Here is an 11627-nt window from a genome sequence, read left to right as displayed (position 1 = left end):
TATCAGTCAATCAAATAGGTATGAGGAAGTACCTCAGAATTGTTTTAATTTGCATTTCCCCAATCAATGGTGAGTTAGAGTATTTGTTCCATATGACTATAGATAGCTTTGATTACTTTATCTGAAAACTGATCATATATTTTGATCATTTATCAACTGGGGAATGACTCTTAATTTTATAAATTTGATTCAGTTCTCTATGTTTGGAAAATTAGATCTTTATCAGTGAAACTTGCTTCAATTTTTTTTTCACAATTACTCCTATCCTTCACAACATTTATTTTATTCTCTTTTTCCTTTTTTAAAAAAAATATGGTAATTTTTATTTTTTTTTTGTTTTTAACATTTACTTCCACAAGATTTTGAGTTCTAAATTTTCACCCCATCTCGCCCCTCCGCCCACCCCAAGATGGTATGCATTCTGAATACCCCTTCCCCTAGTTTGCCTTCCCATCTATCTCTCCCCACCTTCTCTTATCCCCTTCCCCTTCTATTTTCCTGTAGGGCAGGATGGATTTCTGTACCCCATTTCCTGTATTTCTTATTTCCCAGTTGCATGTGAAAACTTTTTTTAAGACATGTGTTTTTAAAACTTTGGGTTCCAAATTTTCTCCCTTCCTCCCTCCCCACCCACCCTCATTGATAAGGCAAGCAACTTAACATAGGTTATATATGTGCAGTTATGCAAAACACTTCCATAGTAGACATGCTATGAAAAACTAACTCTATTTCCCTTAATCCTATCCTGCCCCCCCATTTATTTCTTTCTTTTGACTCTGTCCCTCCTCAGAAGTATTTGCTTCTGATTACCCCCTTTCCCAATCTGCCCTCCTCTCTATCATACCCCTACTCTCTTGTCCCCTTCCCTCCCCCTATTTTCCTGTAGGGTAAAACAGATTTCCATACCCAATTGAGTGTGTATGTTATTCTCTCCTTAAGTCAAATTCTATGAAAATAAGATTCACTCATTCCCTCTCACCTTCCCCCGTTTCCTCTCCACTGTAAGAGCCTTTTCTTCTCTGTTTTTTTTTGTGAGATAATTTACCCTGTTCTACCTCTCCCCTTCTCCTTCTTCTAGTATAATCCTCTCACCCCTTAATTTTATTCTCCAGGTATGACCCCTTCATATTCAACTCACCCTGTGCCCTCTATCTATCTACCCATCTATCTATCTATCTATCTATCTACCTATCTATCTATCTATATCCATACATATTATTTTTTCCCTCCAACTACCTTAATACTGACAAAGGTCTCATGAGTTACAAATATCACCTTTCTATGTAGGAATGTAAACAGTTCAACCTTAATAAGTCTCTTGCAATTTCTCTTTCCTATTTAACTCTTCATGTTCCACTTGAATCTTGTATTTGAAAATCAAATTTTCTATTCAGCTCTGGTCTTTTCATCAGGAATGCTTGAAAGTCCTCTATTTCACTGAATGACCATTTTTCCCCCTGCAGGATTATACTCAGCTTTGCTGGGTAGGTGATTCTTGGTTGTAATCCTATCTCCTTTGCCCTCCAGAATATTATATTCAATGCCCTGCGGTCCCTTAATATACAAGCTGCTAAATCTTGTGTTGTCCTCATTGTGTTTCCACAATACTTGAATTGTTTCTTTCTGGCTGCTTGTAATATTTTCTCCTTGACCTGGGATCTCTGGAATTTGGCTACAATACTCCTAGGAGTTTTCCTTTGGGGATCTCTTTCAGAAGGAGCTCGGTGGATTCTTTCAATTTCTATTTTGCCCTCTGGTTCTAAAATATCAGGGCAGTTTTCCTTGATAATTTCTTGAAAGACAATGTCCAGGTTCTTTTTTTGATCATGGCTTTCAGATAGTCCAATAATTTTTAAATTCTCTCTCCTGGATCTATTTTCCAGGTCAGTTGTTTTTCCAATGAGATATTTCACACTGTTTTCTAATTTTTCATTCTTTTGGATTTGTTTTACAGTGTCTTGATTTCTCATAAATTCATTAGCTTCCTATTGCTCTATTCTAATTTTTAAGGAAGTATTTTCTTTAGTAATCTTTTGGATTTCCTTTTCCATTTGGCCAATTTTGCTTTTTAGGGCATTCTTCTCCTCACTGGCTTTTTGGACCTCTTTCGTTATTTGGGTTAAGCTATTTTTTAAGGTGTTATTTTCTTCAGTATTTTTTTTTGGGTCTCCTTTAACAAGCTGTTGACTTGTTTTTCATGATTTTCTTACATCACTCTCAGTTTTTCCTCTACTTCTCTTACTTGCTTCTCAAAATCCCTTTTGAGTTCTTCCAAGGCCTGGGACTGATTCATATTCTTCTTGGAGGCTTTGGATGTAGGAGTTTATGCTTCGTTGTCTTCTTCTGGTTGTATGTTTTGATCTTCTTTGTTACCAAAGTCAAATAATATAGTCTGACTCTTTTTGCATTGCTTACTCAGGATCCCAGCCAATTACTTGAGTTTTAAACTCTTTGTTAACATAAAAGTCTGCTTCTAATGTGGAGAATGTACTGTCCCAAGCTTCAGGGGTTTATACAGCTGTTTTCAGAGATACTTCTAGGGACCTGAAAATTTTCAGTTCTTCCAAGGTGCTATGATAAGGGATGAGGAGTTTTGTCTTCACCACCACAATAAGCTTCACCACACCAGCATTCCTCCTCACCCCAGGACCACCCCTCAGAACTATGACCCAGATCCAAGCACTGGTAAAGCCAGAGTTTCCTGCCTCAGCACTGGCAAAGAGATCCCTGAAAATTCCCTCTGATCAGCCACTTGATTCCCCTTCAGTCTGTGGGCCGGAAGCTCAGGAAACAGCCCTGGCCTGGACCACACTCGAGACTTGCGGCTGAGACTTAGCTCCTCTCTCACTGCAGTCACAGACTTTTCCCACTGACCTTCCAAGTTGTGTTTGCTGTTCATGGGTTGAGAAGTCTGGAAACCACCACAGCTGCCTGTGATTCAGTCCTCTGAGGCCTGCTCCAGGGTAGCTGCAGCCTGCGCGCCCACACCGAACTTCACTCCTCTCCCCACCTGGCACGATATACCTTTTCTGATCAATCATCCAGGCTGTCTTTGGCTGGAAATTTGTTTCACTCTGTCTTTTTGTGGGTTCTGCTGCTTCAGAATTTGTTTAGAGCCATTTTTCATAGGTATTTGCAGGGGTTTGGGGGGAGAGCTCAAGCAAGTCACTGCTTTCCCTCCACAATCTTGACTCCGCCCCTTCTCTTTCCTTTTACCTGGACCCTCCTCAAAAATGTTTTGCTTCACTTAAATTTCTAAAACAGTTTTTGGACACCAATTTCATATCCTTTGTATAACATGTACACATTTTTTCTTTTATCTTCCCTGATTCCTACAAATAGGAATGACTTGTCTTCTTAACTGGAATGTAAGCTCTTATGTGGTTAGAAATATGTACTGACTTTCTTTGTTTGTACTACCCTCACTAAAGCAGTGTCTATATAGCAAGAATCCAATCAATAATGGTTAAATTAATGAATATTTAGTTCAATTCAACAAATATAGAGCAAATACCTATATGCTAAGGGAAGATTTTAAACTGTTATAAGACATATTCTCTGCTTGCCTGACCTTATAGTCAAATAAAGAGACGATAGACACACACAGAAAACTCTAATCCATAAGTGTATTAATTCATATCCTAGGGGAGATCCAAAAAAGATGGTTTCTATCAAGGGTTGTGTCATGGGGTAGGATGTGAATGAAATTAATAGATGAAGACTATAAGGATGATGCATTTACACATGGCAATTGAAATGAAAGATTTTTTTTCAAATAGATAATTCAAGGCAAAATTCTATTTTGCTTCATGTAGTCTTGATATTTCAACCAAAAGTAATGCTTACTCACTTTTATTTGGGTAATTCTAAATTTTTCCATATTATTTTGCATGCATAATATCTAGAAAGAACAAATAAACTATATTAAGTTTTGACAAATAATTTATAAAAAAAATTCATTTTGAAAATAAGCATAATATTTCTTCCTTTGCCAAACTTACAGCCTTACTTGGGAACATCCAAAAATATGTGCATGGAGTGTTAAAAATTATAAAAAATATTTGCCCAAGTATATCATTCACTTTCATCTCTCACATATATGGTGAATGGTCATTTCAGTCTTTTTTTTAATTGTAGTCTTGATGTTTTTTATACATTGACATATTAAAAAAGGAGCAGTTTTACTGAAATATTAATAGATTTAGTAATTTATTCCTTCAGCTAGGAGGCTTATTAATGAACCTACCATCATAAGAAAGAATTCCATGCTTTAAAAAGTCCATTATAAAAAGAGATTCAACTTTTCTTTTTCTCACAGAAGCAGGACAAAAAAAAATGTAATGACATGATAAAATTATTTTCAAGCCAATATTTGATGAAGATGACCATCAATGATAAGCATCAGCAAGGTTATAAAACTTGTCTTACATTTGTAAAATTGATTTCTTGAGCCAAGTGTTAGCTTTTACATTTATCTGTATTTAATTTTATCTTGTTAGATATTACTAGGTAGAGCTAACCTAGCTCCACCACTGAGATATTTTTTGTTGCATGCTGATTCTCTATAGAATAAATAAATAGGGAATAACTACCCTATAACTATTTTGTTGTTACTGATTAACTCATTTGTTTATTTGAAAGGGTACTTCCATTAAACATCACAAAATCCAAATCTACTTAACATAAAGACTGCATTTTTGTTATTCTATAAATTGTTATACAGGGATCATTTTTGTAATAAGACTTCACTATTGATAAATAAGCTGTTTTTAATTTATCTTTGGAGTCAATGATATTTTAAAGCTGCTCATTTATGAAAACCACTTATCACAGTATGTGGGGCAAAGTAGGTACTACATAAACATATATTCCCTTCTTTTTCCTTTTCATTATGCCATTTTAAAATAAATATATTGATGAAACTTTTAAAAATAAGCTAATGTACTTAATATCTGATAATTCATTTTTAATAACATACTAGTGGGGGACCTCAACCTCCCCCTCTCTGAACTAGATAAATTTAACCACAAAATAAACAAGAAAGAAGTTAAGGAGGTGAAGAGAATTTTAGAAAAGTTATATATGATAGACCTCTGGAGAAAACTGAAAGGGGAGCAAAAGGAATACACCTTTTTTTTTTCAGCAGTACATGGCACCTACACAAAAACTGACCATGTGTTGGAGCATAAAAACCTCAAAATCCAATGCAGAAAAGTAAAAATATTAAATGTATCCTTTTCAGATCATGATGTAATAAAACTGCACATAATAAAGGCCATGGAAAGATAGACTAAAATTAATTGGAAATTAAATAATCTAATCCTAACAAAAGACTGAGTCAAACAACAAATCATAGAAACAATTACATATAACCAACAAAAAACAACAGCAAGAGATAGAGAAATTGCTTTGAAAATAACTGTAGACAACATAAAATGATTGGGAGTATACCAGGTAATACAAACCCAGGGAAGATATGAATACAACTACATAACACTTTCACAGGAATAAAGTCAGGTCAAAACAATTAGAAAAATATCAATAGCTCATGGTTAGGCTAAGCTAATATAATAAAATTGACAATTTTGCCTAAACTGATTTACTTATTCAGTGAGCTACCAATCAAACTACCAAACATTATTTTATAGAGCTAGAAAAAATAATGACAAAATTCATCTGGAAGAACAAAAGTTCAAACATATGAAGGGGACTAATGAAAAAAAAAGTGAAACAAGGGAGCTTAGCAACACCAGATCTCAGACTATATTATAAGGTGGCAACCATCAAAAAATATCTGGTATTGGTTAAGAAATAGAGTGGTGGATTAGCAGATAAATTAGGTACATAAGACAAAGTAGTAAATGATCATAGAAACCTAGTGTTTGATCAACCCAAAGACCCCAACTGCAGGGATAAGAACTCACTATTTGGCAAAAATTTCTGGGAAAACTGGAGAACAATAAGGAAAAAACTAAATATAGAAGAACATCTTCCACCATATGATAAAATAAAAGTAGATACATGATTTGCAATTAAAGGGTGATACCAGAAGCAAATTGGGAGAACAAAGAATAGTTTACCTGTCAGATCTATAGAGAAGGGAAAAATTCATCAATTAAACAAGAAAGAGCATTAAAAAAAGGAAAATAAATAATGTTGATTATATTGAATTAAAACATTTTTGCACAAACAAAACCATTGCAACTAAGGTTAGAAGAAAAGCAAAAAGCTGGGAAACAATATTTACAGCAAAAGTCTCTGATAAAGACCTCATTCTCAAATATATAGAAAACACTGAATCAAATTTATAAGCATACAAGTCAACCCCAACTGATAAATGGTCAAGAATATGAACAGATAATTTTCATATGAAGAAATCAAAGCTATCTATAGGCACTTGAAGAAGTTCACTAAGTCACTTTTGATTAGAGAAATGCAAATTAAAGTAACTGAAGTAACACTTCACAACTATCAGATTTGCTAGTATGATAGAAAAGAGAAAAGAGAAATTTGGGAAAATTGGGGCACTAATTGTAAGGTCTAGAATTCCTTTGGCTAGAAAACTTTGTATCTTCCCAAAACAGTAGGTGAATTTGATACTGAAGAAAGAGTCCAGGAGATCCAGGATGATTATATAAAAAGTTTAATAATCACACAGATACTCATACACATGCATGCACTCAGGGGGCAGTCTGAAGATGTGGCCAGATGAAAGGATGTATCCCTGCAAAGATGCCAGAAAAGCCCCGTGGTAATTATAGAAGCAAAAAGAAGGGGGAGGGAGGAGGAGCTATAAACCATTATTACATATGTCATCATAGTTTAGTTTACTACTTAGTACTGGGCTTGAGTCCAGAACCCTAGCATCAAGGCCAGTGCTGTTGGGTAGCTGTTTAGACAGACAAGATTGTGTACTGGTCACCATATCCTTGTTATAGCTTTCACTATATGCCTTTCACTAATAGGGACTTCACACTAAATCATTGTTGAGGGAGTTGTGAACTGATTCAACTATTGTGGATAGCAATTTGGAACTATGCCCAAAGAGCAATCAAACTTTGCATACCTTTTGACCTAGCAATACCACTACTAGGTCTGCATCCCAAAGAGATCATAAAAAGGGAAAAGGACCTATATGCACAAAAATATTTATAGCAGATCTTTTTGTGAAGGCAAAAACTTAGAAATTGAGAGGATGTCAACCAATTGGGGAATGGCTGGACAAGATAGGATATCTAAATGTAATGCAATACTATTGTACTATAAGAAACAATGAGCAGGGGGCAGAGCCAAGATGACAGAGTGAAAGCAGTAACTTGCTTGAGCACCCTCAAACTGCTCCAATTACCTGTAAAACATGGCTCTAAACAAATTCTAAAGCAGCAGAACCCACAAAAAGACAGAATGAAGCAAATTTCCAGCCCAAGACAACCTGGAAGGCTAATCAGAAAGGTATATTGCACCGGGCAGAGAGAGGAGCGCAGTGTGGCCTGGGCACACAGGCCGCAGCAACCCTGGAGCAGGCCTCAGAGGACTGAATCACAGGTAGCTGTGGCAGTTTCCATAACTTCTCAACCCAGGAACGCCAAAGACATCTTGGAAAGTCAGTGGGAAAAGTCTGTGACTGCGATGAGAGAAAGAGCTAGGTCTCAGCTACAAGTCCTGAGCATGATTTCTGGGACAGCAGCTGCCTCCTGAGCTTCCAGGCCACAGACTGAGGGGTAATCGAGTGGCTGATCAGAGGGAGATTGCAGGGATCACTTTGCCAGTGCTGAGGCTGGAATCTCTTGCTCTACCCATGCTTGGATCTGGGTCACAGTTCTGAGGGGGGTGTCCTGGGGCGAGGAGGAATGCTGGCGTGGTGGGGCTTGTTGTGGTGGTAGAGAAGAAAGACCTTGCCCCTTTTCATACCACATTGAAAGAACTGAAAATTTACAGGTCCCTAGAAGGATCTCTGAAAACAGCTATACAGACTCCCAAAGCTTGGGACAGTACATTCTCCACATTGGAAGCAGACTCTTACCTTAACAAAGAGTTTAAAACTCAAGTAATTGGCCATGATCATGAGTAAGCAATGCAAAAAGAATCAGACTATATTATCTTACTTTGGTGACAAAGAAAATCAAAACATACAACCAGAAGAAGACAACAAAGTCAAAGCTCCTACATCCAAAGCCTCCAAGAAAAATATGAATCAATCCCAGGCCTTGGAAGAGCTCAAAAGGGATTTTGAGAAGCAAGTAAGAGAAGTAGAGGAAAAATTGGGAAGAGAAATGAGAGTGACTCAAGAAAATCATGAAAAACAAGTCAACAGCTTGCTAAAGGAGACCCAAAAAAATACTGAAGAATGTAACACCTTAAAAAATAGCCTAATCCAAATGGCAAAAGAGGTCCAAAAAGCCAATGAGGAGAAGAATGCCCTAAAAAGCAAAATTGGCCATATGGAAAAGGAAGTCCAAAAGATTGCTGAAGAAAATACTTCCTTAAAAATTAGAATAGAGCAATTGGAAGCTAGTGACTTTATGACAAATCAAGACACTGTAAAACAAATCCAAAAGAATGAAAAATTAGAAAACAGTGTGAAATATCTTATTGGAAAAACAACTGACCTGGAAAATAGATCCAGGAGAGAGAATTTAAAAATTATTAGGCTATCTAAAAGCCATGATCAAAAAAAGAGCCTAGACATCACCTTCCAAGAAATGATAAAGGAAAACTGCCCTGAAAAATAGAAATTGAAAGAATGTACCAATCTCCTCCTGAAAGAGATCCCCAAAAGAAAATTCCTAGGAATATTGTAGCCAAATTCTAGAGTTCACAGGTCAAGGAGAAAATATTGAAAGCAGCCAGAAAGAAACAATTCAAGTATTGTGGAAACACAATCAGTAGAACACAAGATTTAACAGCTTCTACATTAAGGGTCAGGAGGGCTTTGAATATGATATTCTGGAGGGCAAAGGAGATAGGATTACAGCCAAGAATCACCTACCCAGCAAAACTGAGTATAATCCTTCAGGGGAAAAGATGGTCATTCAGTGAAATAGAGGACTTTCAAGCATTCTTGATGAAAAGACCAGAGCTGAATAGAAAATTTGATTTTCAAATACAAGACTCAAGTGGAACATGAAGAGTTAAATGGGAAAGAGAAATCATAAGAGACTTATTAAGGTTGAACTGTTTACATTCCTGCATAGAAAAGTGATATTTGTAACTCATGAGACCTTTGTCAGTATCAGGATAGTTGGAGGGAAAAAATAATATGTATGTAGATAGATAGATAGATAGATAGAGAGCACAGGGTGAGTTGAAGATGAAGGGGTCATATCTGGAGAAGGGGTGAGAGAAGATTATACTAGAAGAAGGAGAAAGGGAGAGGTAGAACAGGGTAAATTATCTCACAAAAAAAAACAGAAAAGAAAAGGCTTTTACAGTGGAGAGGAAACGGGGGAAGGTGAGAGGGAATGAGTGAATCTTATTCTCATAGAATTTGACTTAAGGAGGGAATAACATACACACTCAACTGGGTAAGGAAATCTGTCTTACCCTACAGGAAAATATGGGGTGGGGGAAGGGGACAAGAGAGTAGAGGTATGATAGAGAGGAGGGCAGATTGGGAAAGGGGGTAATCAGAAGCAAATACTTCTGAGGAGAGAGGGTTAAAAGAAAGAATGGAATAAATGGGGAAGGGCAGGATAGGATTAAGGGAAATAGTTTTTCACAGCATGTCTACTATGGAAGTGTTTAGCATAACTGCACATGTATAACCTATATTGAGTTGCTTGCCTTTTCAATGAGGGTGGGTGGGGAGGGAGGAAGGGAGAAAATTTGGAACCCAAAGATTTAAAAACACATGTTTAAAAAAAAATGTTTTCACATGCAACTGGGAAATAAGAAATACAGGAAACGGGGTACAGAAATTTATCCTGCCCTACAGGAAAATAGAAGGGGAAGGGGATAAGAGAAGGGTGGGAGATTTAGAAGGGAATTCAGACTAAGGGAAGGGGTATTCAGAATGCATGCCATCTTGGGGTGGGGGGAGGGGTGAGATGGGGTGAAAATTTGGAACTCAAAATCTTACGCAAGTAAATGTTGAAAACTAAAAATAAATTTATTAATAAAAAAACTCATAAAAAATAAAAATAAAGAAAAAAATAAACTAGATGAAGGAAATAAAAAGAAAGAATGACCAGGCAGATTTTAGAAAAAAACTTGGAAAGACCAACATGAACTGCTGCAAAGTGAAATGAGCAAAACCAGGAGGACATTATAAACAGTAATGATATTACTGTGTGATGATCAACTACGAATGACTCAGCTCCTCTTAGCAATGTAATGATCCGAGAAAATTTCAAAGGACTCATGTAGGAAAATGCTATCCACATGCAGAGAAAGAACTGATGGACTATGAATGCAGATCAAAACACATTATTTTCACTTTATTTTTGGAGTCTTTTTTTTCCCTTTAAGTCTGTATCTTTCACAATATGACAAATAGGGAAATATGCTGTGTATAATTGCACATATATAGCCTATATCAAATTGCTTACCACTTTAGGAAAAGGGGAGGGGAGGAAGGAAGGGAAAATTTTTCAAAGTCAAAATTTTATAAAAATTATTGTGAAAAATTGTTTTACACATAATTGGGAAAAATGAAATATAATAAAAAGAGTAATTGTTTGGTTTCCTTATTGCCCATTCTAATTCTTTCAATTTCTTTTTCTTCTATTATTGTTAGAACTAGAATTTCTAGTACAATATTGAACAATAATTTTGATAATGGTCATTCTTGTGTTACCTCTTATCTTATTGGGAAGCCTTCTAGATTATTCCCATTACAGACAATGTTTGTTCATGTTTTTTGATACATCTCATCATTTTAAGAAAATCTCAATTTATTCTTATGCTTTCTAGTGTTTTTAATGGGAATGAGCATTGTATTTTGCAAAAAAAATCTTTTTCTGCATCTATTGAGATAATTATATGATTTTTATTATTTTTATAAATGACATAGTCAATTATGCTGGTAATTTTCCTAAAACTGAACCAGCCCTATATTTCTGGTTTAAATCCCACCTAATCATAACATATGATATTCTTGATATCTTCCCTTAATCTCCTTGCTAGTATTCTATTTAAATTTTTGCATCAATATTCATTAGGGACATTATATTTTTTTTCTCTGTTTTTGCTCTTCCTGAACACACTTTTTTTTCTTAAAAGGAATTCCATAGTTCCTTTTCTTTGCCTATTTTTTCCAAATAGTTTATATAGTATTTACATTAAGTGTTCTTTAAATGTTTATTAAAATTCACTTTTGATTCCATCTGGTCCTGGGGATTTTTTTTTACATAATTTAGTTATAGATTATTCAATTTCTTTTTTCTAATATAGGATTATTTAATTATTCCATTTGCTCTATTGTTAATCTGTTCATTTATGTTTTTGTAAATATTCATCCATTTCACTTAGATTATTAGATTAATTGGCATATAATTGGGCAAAAGTGCTCCTAAAATTATTTTAATTTTTTTCTTCATTGGTGGTGAATTCATCCTTTTCATTTTTGATACTGGTTATTTGTTTTTTTTTTCTTTTTAAATCAAATCAACCAAAGGTTTATTAAATCA

This window comes from Vombatus ursinus, unplaced genomic scaffold (genome assembly GCF_900497805.2).
Source record: "Vombatus ursinus unplaced genomic scaffold, bare-nosed wombat genome assembly UNPS02014909.1, whole genome shotgun sequence".
In the NCBI taxonomy this organism is placed as follows: Eukaryota; Metazoa; Chordata; class Mammalia; order Diprotodontia; family Vombatidae; genus Vombatus; species Vombatus ursinus.
The sequence above is the reverse complement of the archived record's forward strand: the minus strand, read 5'-3'. Positions refer to the sequence as shown.